We start from the raw sequence: 18170 nt of genomic DNA, 5'->3' as shown, positions 1-18170 counted from the left end.
TACTGAGCACCCGAGCATGGTCATGCCCACTCCATCACTAGTTACGAGTACTGAGCACCCGAGCATGGTAGTGCCCGCTCATCGTTAGTTACGAGTACTGAGCACCCGAGCATGGTAGTGCCCACTCATCACTAGTTATGAGTACTGAGCACCCGAGCATGGTAGTTCCCGCTCATCGCTAGTTACAAGTACTGAGCACCCTAGCATGGTAGTGCCCACTCATCACTAGTTACCAGTACTGAGCACCTGAGCATGGTAGTGCCCGCTCATCACTAGTTACCAGTACTGAGCACCCGAGCATGGTAGTGCCCGCTCATCGCTAGTTACAAGTACTGAGCACCCTAGCATGGTAGTGCCCGCTCATCACTAGTTAGGAGTACCGAGCAGCGGAACATGGTAGTGCCCGCTCATCACTAGTGACGAGTACTGAGCCCCCGAGCATGGTAGTGCTCGTCATCACTTTTTACGAGTACAGAGCACCCGAGCATGGTAGTGCTCGCTCATCACTAGTTACGAGTACAGATCACCCGAGCATGGTAGTGCCCGCTCATCACTAGTTCCGAGTACAGATCACCCAAGCATGGTAGTGCCTGCTCATCACTAGTTACGAGTATAGAGCAACCGAGCATGGTAGTGCCCGCTCATCACTAGTTACCAGTACTGAGCACCTGAGCATGGTAGTGCCCGCTCATCACTAGTTACGAGTACTGAGCACCCGAGCATAGTGGTGCCCGCTCATCGCTAGTTACGAGTACTCAGCACCCGAGCATGGTAGTGCCCGCTCATCACTAGTTACGAGTACTGAGCACCTGAGCATGGTAGTGCCCACTCATCACTAGTTACGAATACTGAGCACCTGAGCATGGTAGTGCCCACTCATCACTAGATATGAGTACTGAGCACCCGAGCATGGTCATGCCCGCTCCATCACTAGTTACGAGTACTGAGCACCTGAGCATAGTAGTGCCCGCTCATCGCTAGTTACAAGTACTCAGCACCCGAGCATGGTAGTGCCCGCTCATCACTAGTTACGAGTACTGAGCACCCGAGCATGGTAGTGCCGAGTACTGAGCACCCGAGCATGTAAGTGCCCGCTCATCGCTAGTTACCAGTACAGAGCACCCGAGCATGGTAGTGCTTGCTCATCACTAGTTACGAGTACCGAGCAACGGAACATGTTAGTGCCCGCTCATCACTAGCTAGGAATACCGAGCAGCGGTAGAGCTCGCTCATCACTAGTTACGAATAGAGAGCACCCGAGTAATCACTACTGATATCAGTCATACAATATGGAGAATCATCCAGAAGCAGCCGCAACAACACACTTGAGCCACTAGAGGTCGCGCAAATCCAACGTCTCAACAAACTGAAAAAGCCCACTTAAAAAACTTCTAACACTGCTGTGTCTCAGGCTTTTTGTCATTGTTTTGTATTTTTTGTTCTCCCACACATTAAACGTATTACAGCCGACTGTATCTCGTAAATGTGTCTGCTGGAAGCTTGAACTCTACACACTCTGATACTTAGACGTTGTCATAACTAGAGATGAGTGAACCCGACCTGTAAAGTTCGGGGCTCGAACCCAAACACAGTCTTTTCAAAAAAGTCTGTGTCCGAGTTTGAGTGCTGTTCGTATATTAACCACTCAATTGAGCACCGCTGTGCTCGAGTACGCTCGGTGCTCGGCACAGTGCGAGCTGCTTGCGGTCTCTGAATGGCTGTCACTGGGGGTAATAACATTTTTTAACGATGTGTCAAAACAAAACAAAAAAAACGCCCTCCGTCACCCGGAAATGCTCTGTTTATGGCTGGCTGTATATGGGCGGAAAGACGAATTGCCCAATCATTGACTTCCGTAATACTCGTTACTTGAATCGAGCCAATAAGTTTGGGTCCCCGCTTATATGGGCTTTGGGGTACGGGAACAAGTTCAGGTCAAGTCTGGGTCTTAAAACAAACTTTTAACTAAAGCTTTAACTTTTAACTAAAGTACGGCTGAAGCTGGTAAACCCGAACATACAACTATCCACTCAACCCTAGTCATAACTCATCCAATGAATATACAGTTGAAACCACAAGTTTACATACACTGGCTAAAAAGACACATCTGCATGTTTTTTCACTACCTGACATGAAATAAGAATAAACCTTTTCCGTTTTAGGGCAATTAAGAACCAAAATTATTTATAGAAGAAAGCAGTGGTATATCCAGCTGGACTCCAAAGGGATAAATAAAAATGCTTTTTTATTTATATCAACTCGATTAAAAATATATATCCATTTCTCAAGTAAAGACACCGGCTTGTTCACACTGATGCATGGCAGATGTATACTACTACGCGTTTCGGCAGAACGCCTTCCTCAGGTCCCTGAGCTCCCTTTGGAGTCCAGCTGGATTTTTCCACTGCTTTCTTCTATTATCTTCCCGGCTTGCTGCCGTAATCCGTGCCGGACCAAAGGGGACTAACAGGAGGATATATTCAGGCTTGTCTCTGCAGTGGTGAGCGGTTTTGTTTCTTTTTTAAAATTATTTATATTTGCCAATTGCCAGAATAATGAGAGAGCGAATGTTTTAAGGCATTTTTATTACTTTCTACAAAGTCAAAAGTTTACATACAGTACGAGTACTATATCTTTAAATAATATGGGACCGCCCATATGATGATGCCATGTCTTTGGAAGCTTCTGATAGGTTTATTGGCAATATCTGAGTTGATTAGAGACACACCTGTGGGTGTATTATAATGCACACCTAAAACACACTACTTCTTTGTGTAGCATCATGGGAAAGTCATAAGAAATCAGCCAAGATCTCAGGAAGAAAATTGTAGACTTGCACAAATCTGGTTCATTCTTGGGTGCAATTTCCAGATACCCGAAGGTACCTCATTCATCTGTACAAACAATTATACGCAAGTACAAAGAAGGTGGGAATGTCCAGCCATCATATCGCTCAGGAAGGAGACAGGTTCTGTGTACCAGAGATGAACATGCTTTGGTCACGCATATTAAGCCAAGAACAGAAGCAAAAGCCCTTGTGAAGACGCTGGCGGAAGCTGGTAAGATTGTGTCATTCTCCACAGTGAAACGAGTCCCGTATCAAGATGGGCTGCAAGACCACTCTGCCAGGAAGAAGCCATTACTCCAAAGGAATCATAAAAAAGCCAGATTCATGTTTGCAAATGCACACAGGAATAAAGACCTCAATTTTTGGAGACATGTTCTGTGGTCTGTCAAAACTAAAATTGAAATGTGTAGCCATAATAACCAAGATTCCGTTTGGCGGAATAAGGGAGAAGCTTTGAAGCCTAAGGACACCATCCCAACTGTGAAACATGGGGGTGGTAGCATCATGTTGTGGAGTTGTTTTGCTGCAGGAAGGACTGGTGCACTTCACAAAATAGATGGCTTTTTTGAGGAAAGAAGATTATGTGGCAATACTGAAGCAACATCTCAAGACATCAGCCAGGAACTTAAAGCTTGGGAGGAAATGGGTCTTCCAAATGGACAATGACCCGAAGCATACTGCCAAACTGGTTACAACATGGCTTAAGAATATCAAAGTCAATGTTTTGGACTGGCCATCACAAAGCCCTGATATCAATCCTATTGAAAATATACGGACAAAACTGAAAAGGCCGGTGAGAGCGGCGACCTGCAAACATGGCTCAGTTACACCAGGTTTGTCAGGAGGAATGGGCCCAAATTCCACCAACTATTGTGAGAAGCTTGCGGAAGGATCCAAAACGTTTCACCCAAGTCATACAGTTTAGAGGGAATGGCACCAAATACTAATGACATGTATATAAACTTTTGACTTTGCGGAAAGTGATAAAAATGCCTTAGAAGATTCTCTCTCATTATTCTGGCATTTGGTAGATATAAATAATTTTGGTTACTAATTGACCTAAAACGGGAAAGGTTTATTCTGATTTCATGTCAGATAGTGAGAAAAATATGCAGATGTGTCTTTATAGAGAGCGGAGGGAAAAACCTGCAGATTTGTCTTTCTAGATAGTATATTTCAATTGAAATACTATATCCCAAGAATGACAACAGAGGCTCCTTCATCAGGCAGGAGGAGCCTTTGTGCTCTGAAAGCTTGCTAATATAATTTTTCTGGTTAGCCTATAAAGGTATCAATCCTAAAATACTTTTGTCATTCTTGGGACATAGTATTTCAATTGATTTTTCTGGCTAACACTGTACCACAATATTGCCCTTTATTGCACATTGTTAGATAGTATATGTAAACTTCTGGCTTCAACTGTAAATGCACCTCAGCGCTAACATCCGTTCCAACAATATTACTTCACAACATTCTGAAGCTTCACATATTAACTACAGAAATGTAGGGCAACACTTGTCTATTACAGAAACAATGTTTAAACATCCAGATTACTTTTAGAATCCACGAAAAAAAATGTGATTTTGCCATAAAACGACAAAAAAAAAAGCAAGTGATTAGTCGTCCGCATCAGCAGATATTTTCACTCCTCTGCAAAATATTCTGATGCTGAAATTTTTTCAGTGCCCTCATACATGAAAATCACAGGATCGGCTGCGTTCTAGCTGTAAAGCTAGGTTCGCACAATGAGTTTTAGGTGAGTTTTTGATGCTGCGTATTTTTGTTAGCAGTGCCTTACAATTCCAGCAGAGTGGATGGATTTATAGAAATCTCCGGCCCTCTGTCCTTATTTCTGCTCTTCGTAAACTAACTTGCGCTGAGTTTTCTGTGCAGATTCTCCCCCATAGATTTGTATCAGTTACTGAAAATTCGAGGTTAAAAATGCACATGCGTATTTAGTGCGTTTCCACATCGGAAAACGCATGTAATCAGCACGACACATCAAAAAGACAAAAAAAGCAGTGTCAGGCCTCCAACACACATCCGTGAAATACGTGCGTGTTTGGTCCGTTTCCGTGTATACCGGAGACACGGGTAAACGTGCACCAATGTTATTTAATGTTTGAGGACACGTGCGTTTTTCATTAAGGTCCGTGTGTCCGTGTGCGTGCTACGTTTGTGTCTCCGTTTTGCACAGAAGCATGTTCGTTTTCATCACGGAACACGCACCACGGACCCAATGAAAGTCAATGGGTCTGTGCGCACGCCTAAGTGACACGGACGCATCTCTGTATGCTCCGTGTACGTTTTGTGCTTTTTCATGTGATGTCGTTTTTTTTTTTTTCTGTGTTGTTCTCTCCCTCTAAAGCCGTATGGCTTTATCTGGCTGGTATTAAAATTGGGGGGTACCGCACGCCGGTTTATTTAATTATTTATTTATTTCTCTGTTCCATAGTGACACGCTCACCGGCGGTTGTGATTGGTTGCAGTTAGACAGCTGTCACTCAGCGTGTGGGCGTGTCACACTGCAATCAATCATATTTGCCGGTGGGCGAGGAAAGCAGGGAATACAAGATTGTTTAATGAGCGGCCGGCTTTTTCAAAATAACAAAAGCCGCCAGAGCAGTGTGAACGCCGTGCAGCGCCACACTGGTGATCGGGGATCGGTGAGTATGAGAGAGGGCTGCTCACTTCCGTCACTCGGAGAATTAGCGGTCACCGGTGAATCCTTCACGGGTGACAGTTAATCATTACGCGGCACACAGACAGAGCCGCAGCATGACAATGAATTCGGGTGAAGTTCACCTGAGTTCATTCTCATCGCGCAACTCTGTCTGCTGTCAGCCGACATGTAGTAATGACATTTTGCATCACACACGCAACATTTCTCACGGAAAACACAAACACATGTCAGTTAAGTTTCACACGCACACACGGACATTTCACACGCACATACGGCTAGCATACGGGATACACACGCAGGCCACACATACCATAAAAACAGACCTAAAAAACGGAAAACAGAACCGAAAAACGACCCGTAGTACATGCACGTGGTTTTCAAGGACGTGTGTTTCAGGCCTCAAAAACACAACAAAAACGTACGTGAAAAAAATGCACACAAAAACACAATGGAAAAAACACAAGTAACCTAATTTACATAATAGGTGAAAAATTCTGCAACATCAAAAACTCACCAAAAGCCCATAGTTGGAATATGGCCTGAGGCCACGTGCAAAAATTGAGTATTTGGTGAGTTTTTATCTCAGAATTTGTAGCCAAAAATAAAATGATAAATGCAGAAGTGGTGCTTGTGCTTCTGTTATACTTTTCCTCTCATTGTTCCATTCCTGGTTTTGGCTACAAATATTGGGGTAAAAAACTCACCAAATATTGAATGTGTGCCCATGACCTAAGAAGGATCAGTCCTTGTGTTCTCCATCACTTTTGACTGATCACTAATATCTTGAGAAAGATATCTGTGCCCACAAGACTGCCTTCTCCTGTTCCCTGATGTTCAGCCATTCATGTCTAAACCACTGGAAACAAAAGTGAGTACACCCCTTTGTAAAAATGGCCAAATTGTGCTCAAATTGTGAATATTTTGTGTGGCCTCATTATTTTCCAGCATAGCTTTATCTCTCTTGGGCATGGAGGGCACTAGAGCTTCTCAGGAGCCATTGGATCCTTTTCCATCCTCCATGACATCACGGAGCTGGTGGATGTTGGAGACCTTGCGTTCCTCTGTCCATTTGAGGCCCCACATAAGGTTTAGGGCTGGAGATGCTTAGCCAGTCAAACACCTTGACCCTCAGTTTCTTTAGCAAGGCAGTGGGGGTCTTGGAGATATTTGGGGTAATTATCATGTTGGAATATGAAGGGAGGGGATCATGCTGTGCTTCAGTATGTCACAGTACATGTCAGCATTAATGGTTCCCTCAATGAACTGCAGCCCCCTACAGCTGGAAGCACTCATGCAGCCCCAAATCATGACCCTCTTCTACTATACCTGACTTTAGGCATGACACACTTGTCTTTGTCCTCCTTACCTCATTGCTGCCACACATGCTTAACACCATCTGAACAAAATAAGTTTATCAAGGTCTCTTCAAACCACAGGAGACCAGTACCACCATATGCTTAGTCTGCTTGTCTTCAGCAAACTGTTTGTGTGATTTCTTGTGCATCATCTTTAGAAGAGGCTTCCTTCTGGGATGACAGCCATGCAGACCAATGTGATGCAGTGTGTGGTGTATAGTCTGAGCACTGACAAGCGGACCCCCACCCCTGTAACCTCTACTGTGTGCAGCGCATGATCTGAGCACTGACAGGTGGACCACCCACCCCTGTAGCAATGCTGGCAGCTGAGCGCTAATCTGAAAAGATGGCCTCTGGATATGACGCTGAGCTCGTACAATTCAACTTCTGTGGTCAACCATGGCAAGACCTGTTTTGAGTGGAACCTGTTTTGTTAAACCACTGTACGGTCTTGGCCACCGTGCTGCAGCTCAGTGTCAAGGTGGTGGCAATCTTCTTATTGTAAAGACTATCTTTATGTACAGCAACAATTCTTTTTTTTCCAGAGAATTCTTTGCCATGAGGAGCTATGTTGAATTTCCAGTGACCGGTATGAGAGAGTGTGTGAACGATAATACCGAATGTAACACACCTGCTCCCCATTCAGACCTGACACCTTGAAACATTAATAAATCACATGATACCGGAGAGGAATAATCGCTAATTGGGCACAATATGGCCATTTTCTCTTAGAAGTGTACTCACTTTTGTTGCCAGCGGTCTTGACATTAATGAATGTGTGTTGTGTTATTTAGAGGGCACCAAATTTACATTGTTATACAAGCTGTACACTAACTACTGTACATTGTATGAAAGTGTCATCTTCAGTGTTGACCCATGAAAAAATATAATATATTTAGAAAAAATGCGAGGGGTGTACTCACTTTTGTGGTATACTCTCTCTCTCTCTATATATATATATATATATATGATATACTGTATGATGCTGCATGACTCAATTGTTTAGCTAATTGTGGGGATACTCGGTATTAAATTCAAAATTAGACAAACATTTGAGAATCTCGAATGGCAAAGCGCATGCAGAATCATTCCCTGTCGCCTCCTATTTTCATTTGATATCACTATAAATAAGTGCTAGCATCAAAAAGACCACTTAATCCTGAAGGTCAACCAAAGACAAAAAAGCTGCTATTATCCGCCATGAACAAATGATACTATAATAATAGTAATAATATATAATCTTAAATTTGAAAGGTTTCCATAAAGATTAAATAAATTTAGCCTTAATTTTGGCCTCTGATGCACGCTAATAATGGGTCCTGTTTTGCTACTACATATTTGGTGTTGGGAAGTGGCCCATTCGTCCATTTTTCATGTCACGATCAATCAGTGCTTTTTACAGATTATACACATACCCATTATAATCTATATATAGTCTATACCGTGTGTCCGAAAAAAAATCAGAGAAATGTCCATATTTGTGGATATATTACTAACACAGAAGCATAATACACCACCTACATCATGTACAAGAAAGACTCTTTGGATGCAAATTTACTGAGTGGGCAGGCACAGTACAAATCACGGAACATGCACTGTTACGTATGACACTAAACCATGCTCATGTATGTGACTTCTACTGTAACAACACATATATTAGGGGAAAGCTGCCACCCCGGGAAAGAAAAGTGCTCAGTATGAAACACATGATAATAACCTTAGTCATAGGAAAGGTCGAAACGTCACTATCCACTGGACTGGACCGAAGAGAAAACACATTAGTAAGTAGCTGATTATGAATGAAGATGAGCTAAGAAAAATTTTCCCTAAAAAACAGCCTAACCCTTTCTATAGCTTTTCATTCCAGAATACCATATTTATTTTTTTGTAATTTAGAGACACTCAATCTTTTTTCATTAATGTATTTTCTAACTTTAAACTACAATCATTGGGCGTCTGCAATGTAGTAACATGTTTTCGGCAATATAGAGTAGATCTGGTTTTGGGAGATGGATCAGGGAACACAGAATTACATAATCAATTATCTAACATACGGTTAAAAATGGAATTGCTGCCACTGGCTGTAGACAGGATCCACAAATAGAGCAGGGAAGCCGAAGATGTAAAAATCCCAGAGGTTACCCTGAGTCCGCGTCAGCAAACTACAGATCACACTGTATGGTGGAGTAAGTGCTCCGAACACGGGTAGTGCAGTGTATGTGCTGATGACTGGCTGGTGGTGGAGGGTGAAAAAGGAGAATATCCTTAACTGCTCCATTTTTATCCATTACACTACTGTATATTAGTTTGCTAATGTTTTATGTGAAGTAACTCCAGAAATCTCGAAAAGACTTTTCTAGGAGGACGTAGAGAGGTCATAACTTCACAAGTATGATCCAAGTACAGCTCCTCACACTCACACTGAAGACTTCTAATTTGAACAGGGAAAGAAGTCAAATAATTACTGGATTTTGTAAAAACATGAGCAAGAGCAAAACGTCATATGATCCATTAAAATGTCAAGCACGACCCTAATATTGGTGGAAAAATTTCTCGCATAGGAGAAAATCATTCCGGATGGTGGAAGAACACTGGGATACATTACCGCAAACATTTTATGACTTTGTGAAATGATACAAATAATGAATTGTCTGCAATGATCTGATTAAAAAAGCAGCACTTACAATTACAGAGAAAAAAAAACAAGTGGAAAAGAGTCAAAACGCCAACTTAAATGAATTTGATGCAAAACAAAAACAACCTTAAAATAAGAAAAAATAAATAAAAAATAAGTGCAAACGTAAAAATGAATTGGGCTCTATGTCGTACACTGATTACACCTACAAAATTTACACATTATCGCCTATCCATGACACAATGTCAGTGATCCCCGAGAACAGAGATTCGGAAAAACAAGAATGGGGCTTTCCAAAATGTCTTGCACGGAACAGAAGTGCATGTATAAACTTGACCACTACTACATTATTTACAGGACCACCAGCAAAATTAAGTATAGGTAGCACACTCTGCTCTCCGGCCTATGTGATGTATGCAGCAACCTCAGTGTCTCCAATGTGATGTATATTGCAGTCTTAGTGTATCAATGTGATGTATAAACAGCAGTCTCAATGTATCTGTCAGGGCCGGGAAGACTGGTAGGCCCAGGAGGTGGATCCACTGGACCTTGCACCCCACCGGAGGGCAGGGTACACGGCAGCCGGAGCGCTGACGTGGCAGAGACAAGTAGAAACAGGTCACCAGAGTCACAGAGTTCTTTAGGACAGTAATGTAATCAGGCACAGGTACCAGAGTGCAAGGACAAGAAGTCAGCAGGACATGGTACCAGGGGACCTGAGCACCTAGCTCATAAGACTAGCTACAAGACACGTTGATCAGGCCCCGCCCACATGGAAAGGCAAGTCTTATATACCCAGCACAGCCCCATGTCATTTCCTGCTTCAGGTGTGCTGGGCCTATAAGACCAGGAGAGTGGGCGCAGCCTGGTCCTATACAGAACCATGTGGCTAATACTCAGAGTCAGACTCCTGAGACCAGGAACAGGACTCAGGGGAGCAAGAGCGGGAGCGGCAGCCATGACTGGTGAACACATGGACTGGATCAGTGGGTAAGGAGTGGTGCTGGGACACGGGGAGCGTGACAGTACCCCCCCCTCTATGCCCCCCCCTCCGAGCACAGAACCCCAGGGGCACCCCGGATCGAGTCACCGGACCAGGATCCAACACAAAGGCGGGGAAGGACTGCTGACCCCGTACCGCCTTCCTGGCCGCACGACGCCTAGCCGATCTACTAGTAGTAGCAACGGGGGCCAGAAGCAGGACTGGGGTCGTGGTCGACCGGACCGGGCGTCTCGGACTTGGTACAGGACAGTGTCTCTTCCTCGGTAGCCGGTGGCATCAAAGTCTCAATTGTCAGGGACGGTGGAACGTCGCTGGAGTGCGTCGTCTCCTCTGGTTCCGGTGGCACCACAGTCTCAATTGTCAGGGACGGTGGAACGTCGCTGAAGTGCGTCGTCTCCTCTGGTTCCGGTGGCACCACAGTCTCAATTGTCAGGGACGGTGGAACGTCGCTGAAGTGCGTCGTCTCCTCTGGTTCAGGTGGCACCACAGTCTCAATAGTCAGGGACGGTGGAATGTCGCTGGAGTACGTCGTCTCCTCTGGTTCCGGTGGCACCACAGGTACAAGTGACAAGAGGTGTGGCACGGCACTGGACTGAATCGTCACCTCTTCAGGGATCGTTGGTTCCAACGGTTCAGGTGACAGGGACTGAGGAACAGGCTGTAGGCATTGGTCCTGACACAAGGGTCCCCAGCGGGAAATAGTGCCAGAGCGCCAACTAATGGCAGGGTCATGGAGTTGAAGCCAGGGCAGACCCAGCAGGAGCTCAGGAGCCATTCTTGGGATGACATAGAAGGCTATAGTCTCGGTATGCGAAGCTCCAACCTGGAGGGTCACGGGCTCGGTGGTATACCGGACGGGTTTGTAGAGCGGTTTGCTGTCTACGGAGGCGAACCAGAGAGGCTTCTTCAGCGGAGTGACAGGGACCTGGTATTTGTCTACCGTGGCCTGGTGAATATAGTTGCCTGTTGCCCCGGAATCGATGTGGGCCTCAGCTGGAAACTGGGTCCCCTCTGTCGTCACCCGCACAGTCTGTTTCATTGGAACCAAAGGGATTTCGGTGGCAAGGGTGGCGGTTCCCACCATCCCTTGGACCTGGGGTCTACCAGGTTTCTCCGGGCAAGAACGTAGCATATGTGACCCGTCTCCGCAATAGACGCACAGGCCCCGGGCGAGCCGTTCTGCACGGCGTTGCTGGGCCTGGGTCAGACGGTCCACCTGCATGGGTTCTGGCGATAAGTCACGGAAAGGCAGGGACGAGGAAACGGTAGGTCTCTGCGGGAGCACGGCATGGCAAGGTGGTCGCTTCTCCCGGACTCTCTCTTTGGTACGCTCCTGAAAGCGGAGATCAATCCGGGTGGCCAGGGAAATCAAAGCGTCCAGGGTGTGAGGAACATCACGGCCGGCTAGTTCGTCTTTAATACGCCCAGAGAGACCCTCCCAAAAGGCCGCTGTTAAGGCCTCATTGTTCCAGCCCAGCTCCGAAGCGAGCGTGCGGAACTGGATGGCGTATTGGCCGACTGATTGGGTCCCTTGGCGTAGCCGGAGAAGCGAAGAGGTCACTGTAGTAGTTCGTCCGGGCTCATCGAAGGTGCCCCTGAAGGCTCGCAGGAACTCCTGGATGTCGGTAATCATAGGATCCTCGTTTTCCCACAGGGGGTTAATCCAGGCCAGGGCTTCGCCTTCCAGGTGTGACATCAGGAACGCCACTTTGGCCTGGTCTGAGGCAAACAAGTGCGGGAGCAACTGGAAGTGCAGGGAGCACTGGTTCAGGAAGCCTCGGCAGGACTTGGGATCCCCTGAATAGCGAGGCGGAGCAGCGAGGCGAAGTTGTGAGGCTGCGGAGGAACCTGGTTCAGACCTGGAGACTGGTTGCTGCGTGGACGAGACGGCAGTCTGCAGCGTATACAACCGGTGGTCCACGGACGTCATGAATTTCAGCATCCGGGTCAGGGTTTCACGCTGTTGTGCCAGCTCCTGGCGCAGCTCAGCCAGTTCTGATGTTTGCGCTCCAGCGGGATCCATGGCCTGATCAATCTGTCAGGGCCGGGAAGACTGGTAGGCCCAGGAGGTGGATCCACTGGACCTTGCACCCCACCGGAGGGCAGGGTACACGGCAGCCGGAGCGCTGACGTGGCAGAGACAAGTAGAAACAGGTCACCAGAGTCACAGAGTTCTTTAGGACAGTAATGTAATCAGGCACAGGTACCAGAGTGCAAGGACAAGAAGTCAGCAGGACACGGTACCAGGGGACCTAAGCACCTAGCTCATAAGACTAGCTACAAGACACGTTGATCAGGCCCCGCCCACATGGAAAGGCAAGTCTTATATACCCAGCACAGCCCCATGTCATTTCCTGCTTCAGGTGTGCTGGGCCTATAAGACCAGGAGAGTGGGCGCGGCCTGGTCCTATACAGAACCATGTGGCTAATACTCAGAGTCAGACTCCTGAGACCAGGAACAGGACTCAGGGGAGCAAGAGCGGGAGCGGCAGCCATGACTGGTGAACACATGGACTGGATCAGTGGGTAAGGAGTGGTGCTGGGACACGGGGAGCGTGACAGTATCCTATGTGATGTATAGTATATACAGCAGTCTCAGTGTATAGATGTGTTGTATATACAGCAGTCTCAGTGACTCTCATGTAATGTATATACAGCAGACTCCGTGTCACTCATGTGATCTTTATACAGAAGATTCAGTGTTCCTATGTGATGTACGTATATACAGCAGGCACAGCGTATTCTATGTGAAGTCTGCAGCAGTGTTATTGTATCTAATTTGATGTTTATATACTCGTCTCAGTGTATCCAATGTGATGTATATACAGAAGTCTCAGTGTCTCTCATGTGATGTATATACAGCAAATTCACTATTTCCTATGTGCTGTATACAACAGACACAGTGTATTCTATGTGAATTCTGCAGCAGTGTTATTGTATCTAATTTTAAAGTTTATACACCAGTCTCAGTGTATCCATGTGATGAATATACAACAGTCTCAGTGTATCCTATGTGATGTATATACAGCAGTCTCAATGTATCCAATGTTCAGGTCACCGCCACCTCAAAAACATCTCTAGAATTCGACCTTTTCTTACCGTTGACGCTGCAAAACCTCATACTGTCGCTCTTATTCATTCTCGCCTGGATTATTGTAATTCTTAACTAATTGGTTTCCCTGTTACTAAACTCTCCCCTCTCCAATACATTTTGAATGCTGCAGCCAGGATAATTTTCCTCTTCAACCGCTTCACTGATGCCTCTGCTCTGTGCCAGTCATTGCTCTGGTTGCCTATCCATTACAGAGTCCAATATAAACTTATCAGTCTCACCCACAAAGTGCTCCACAGTTCCGCACCGCCCTACATCACCTCCCTCATCTCTATCACCCCACCCTTGCCCTCCATACTGCTAATGACCTAAGCCTTACATCTTCAATAATTCGAACCTCCAACTCCCATCTTCAAGATTTCTCACAAGCTGCGCCTATGCTTCCAAGAACAATTTGATTAATTCCCAACATCCACACCTTTAAGAACGACCGGTCCATGCAGCTGGTTTTGAATCCCCTATTAAATTGATGGCTGGACCATATATGAAAAGCTTTTCTACCCCCCCTCCCCCCATTCACCTTTTGTGCCTCCCCTATTTCCTCATAGACTGTAAACTTATGAGCAGAGCCCTCACTTCTCTTGGTATCTGAATTTTGTCATTTTGTATTGTCTAATATTGTCTGTACATGTCCCCTCTGAATTGTAAAGCGCTGTGGAATATGTTGTCGCTATATAAATAAAAATTATTATATGTATATACAGTGGAACCTCGGTTTACGAATAACTTGGTGTGCAAGTATTTCGCTATACGAGCAAAGCTTACTGTGAATTTGTAACTCAGTTTACGAGCAAGCTTTGCTGTACGAGCAAATACGCACAGCACACACTTCTGGTTTCGTACTTTCACCACGCTCTGACCCGCCCTTGTAGTCTGCACAAACACGCACAGACAAAAACACACACAAATACGCACACACATATTATGCTCACCTTACCTTCCGTTCCATCGCCGGCCTCCTGGTTCTTGTAGTTCGCCGGTACAGGATGTGTATCGAGTAACCATGGTGATGATGGAGGAACTTCTGCTGTCAGCCGCTTCTCAAAGGCAGCGTGCTGACCAATCAGAGGCAAGCGGCTCCTGCCTTTGATGCCAGCGTGGTGGCAGCGGAAGTTCCTCCATCATCGCCATGGTTACCCGATACACATCCTGTAGCGGCGAACTATAAGAACCAGGAGGCCGGCGATGGAACGGAAGGTAAGGTGAGCATAATATGTGTGTGTGTGTGCGTGTTTGTGCATGTGAGGAATGGCACAATAGAGGACCAGGATGGGACATTGATTGACATCCTATGGGAAATCTTGCTTTGCTAGACGAGTAACTTGGTTTACAAGCACACTCCCAGAATGAATTGTTCTCGTAAACCAAGGTTCCACTGTACAGCAGTCTCAGTGTCTCTCATGTGATGTATATACAGCAGATTCAGTGTTTCCTATGTTCTGTATATATATAGCAGGCACAGTGTATTCTATGTGAATTCTGCACCAGTGTTATTGCATATAATTTGATGTTTATACACCATTCTCAGTGTATCCAATGTGATGTATATACAACAGTCTCAGTGTATCCTATGCAATGTACATACAGAAGGTTCAGTGTATCCAATATTTTGTATATACAGCAGTCTTAGTGTATCCTATGTGATGTATATACAGCAGTCTCAGTGTATCATATATGATGTATATACATCAGTCTCAGTGTCTGTTAGGTGATGTATATACAGCTGTCTCAGTGTATCCAATGTGATGTATATACAGCAGTCTTACTTTATCCTAACTTTAGTTAAGTTCACGTTAGTGTTATTAGATAATTTTCACTGTGGGGGATATACTTCTGCCTCCTGTATGATGTGGACCAATCATAAACAGGCAGCAACCTAGAGATGCAGAAGGACCTGTGATAATGATGTCAGGGTCACATGTCCTGCCAGCCAAAGTCTGCAGCCTAAATAAGCACTGAAGATATATTACACAGCAGAGAAGTGTGGAGATATTAACTTGAGTTAATAGCCCCACACTTCTGTGCTATGTAATATATCTAAATTGGTTAAAATAAGTGACAGAAGATGGAACGTACACAACGAATGCAGAATTTGGTTAAAAAGACGTCATAATGTTTTAAACATTTTGAAAGAGTGCTTTTTTTTCAGAAGCTTATTTTTTTGTTGCAGTGCTTTGTTTGGAGCAGATTCAATAGGAGATACATCAATGAATTGACATGAAGTCATCTTAACCTTGATACAGAAAATCCTGAGCAATAGAGTGATTTTACAATAGAAATGAATAGGAAGGGTTTTTCAAGCATTTTTGAGGTGATTTTTCAGGTGTTTTTTTTAACCAGACCCATTCCAAAAAAACATAGTGCACATATGTTTAAAAGTGACTGCTGCGGATTAAAGCATTCAAACGCTAGACAGATTCTGCTCCCTAAATTTAGCCTATTACGAACAAGTGGAATTTTACATACTAGGCAGATTGCACCCCACACGCTATGAGCTACTTTAGACCAGGTTTAGCATATATTCACACTTAGCAGTCAAATTATGTTTTTACAAAATAGTGTTGAAGAGAGTGGGTTTATAGCAATTCTTTAGAAATAGCAATAAAATCAATATAACCACAATATAAACCCCCAGAGATAACGACTCCTGCAATTGTTGAAAAAATAATAATTTCAGCTTTACAAACACTTTTAGTTAAATAAATTAATTTATTCTCATTCACTTTAAAAGAAAATAAACAAACAATTTGTATCTTCCCTAGAATGAAATCGGGATGAGTAGTGTAACGGTAAATTGAGAAGAAAGTCACCCTAGAAGACAGTAATGTTTATCAGTAGGATTTGCCTAACCATGCTTCAATCAAATTTCAGGCATAGAAAGGAAAATCCTGTCAAAAAAATATTTGCTTCTGGGCTATCTATTCATTTATCTTTTTTTAATAAAAAAGGTGTTATGGACAACACAAGTATCTGCACATGGAGATTTTTTGAGGTGGTTAAAAACAACCAGTTTACTTGTGAAATGGCTTCAGGAAACCAGTTTCCTTGAGGAGTTTTTCCATTTTCTGAAACAGTTTGGCAGTGTTTTCGAAGAGATTTTTTCCTTAATTGTTTCTTGAAGACTATAGTTTGGACAGTGCCAAGAGCAGATTCCATCAAGAGCCACTTCAAGTGACTTACTTTTTTTCTCCACCATGCATTCTCAAAAAAACTGAAGTGGAAAAAAAACACTCAAAGATTGAACATATGAACAGTCATGTGGTTTTACAATAGAAATGAACAGGAAGCGTCTTTCAAGAGTGTTTAAGCTATTTTTCATGTTTGTTTTTTACGGATCAGTTCCAAAAAGTCTGTGTAAACATAGCCTTAAAGTTCTGCATATTTTATACTTATTTTACTTTGTTGCATTCCCAATATTTTCTAATATCAATATTCTAATTCAAAGATACCTCCACCTATCAGTAAAACACTGACCGTGCTTGGATTGTAATATCTGTTCTTATGAGCAGATCTCCAGACCTCAACTAACTGCTCATAGGCATAGAGAAGACGCGCCAGTTGTGCTGGGTTGTGTGATCTGAGCAAGGTTAGTTGTTTCATGATGTGTGTAAATTCGGCCTAAAAAGTTGATTACATCAGTTCAATTTTAGTTCTGTCAGACCACAGAACATATCTCCAAAAATTAAGGTATGTGTTCCTGGGTGCATTTCCAAACAATAATCTGGCTTTTTCATGCTTCTTTTTGAGTAATGGTTTTTTCCTGGCAGAGCGGCCTTTCAGCCCATGTTGATAAAGTACTTGTTTCCCTGTGGATAATGACACAATCTTTCCAGCTTCCACCAGCATCTCCACAAGGTCTTTTGCTTTTGTTCTTGGGTTGATATGCAAATGTCTGACCAATGCACGTTCATCTCTGGTGCACAGAACCCGTCTCCTTCCTGAGCGTTATGATGACAGGACATTCCCATCTTGTTTGTACTTGCATATAATTGTTTGTTCAGTTGAATGAGGCACCTTCAGGTATCTGGAAATTGCACCCAATGATTAACTAAATGAATGTAAGTCCACAATTCTCTTTCTTAGATCTTGGGTCATTTCTTTTGACTTTCCCATGATGCTATACAAAGAAGCAGTGTGTTTCAGGTGTGCATTAAAATACATCCACAGGTGTGTCTCTAATTAACTCAGATGTTGTCAATAAACCTATCAGAAGCTTCCAAAAACATGACATCATCATATGGCCTGTTCCATTTTGTTTAAAAGCACAGTGCTCTTAGCGTATGGAAACTTCTGACTTTGCAGAAAAGTATAAAAATGCCTTAAAACATTCTCTTTCATTATTCTGACATTTGGCAAGTATAAATAATTTTGGTTCCTAATTGACCTAAAACAGGAAACGTTTATTCTGATTTCATGTCAGATAATGAGAATAACCTGCATATATGTGTCTTTTTAGATTGTGTATATAAATTTTTGGTTTCATCTGTATATGCCATGAACATCTCCAGATACACCAACCTGTCCATTGATTTAA

This window comes from Anomaloglossus baeobatrachus, chromosome 7 (genome assembly GCF_048569485.1).
Source record: "Anomaloglossus baeobatrachus isolate aAnoBae1 chromosome 7, aAnoBae1.hap1, whole genome shotgun sequence".
Classification (NCBI taxonomy): Eukaryota; Metazoa; Chordata; class Amphibia; order Anura; family Aromobatidae; genus Anomaloglossus; species Anomaloglossus baeobatrachus.
The sequence above is the reverse complement of the archived record's forward strand: the minus strand, read 5'-3'. Positions refer to the sequence as shown.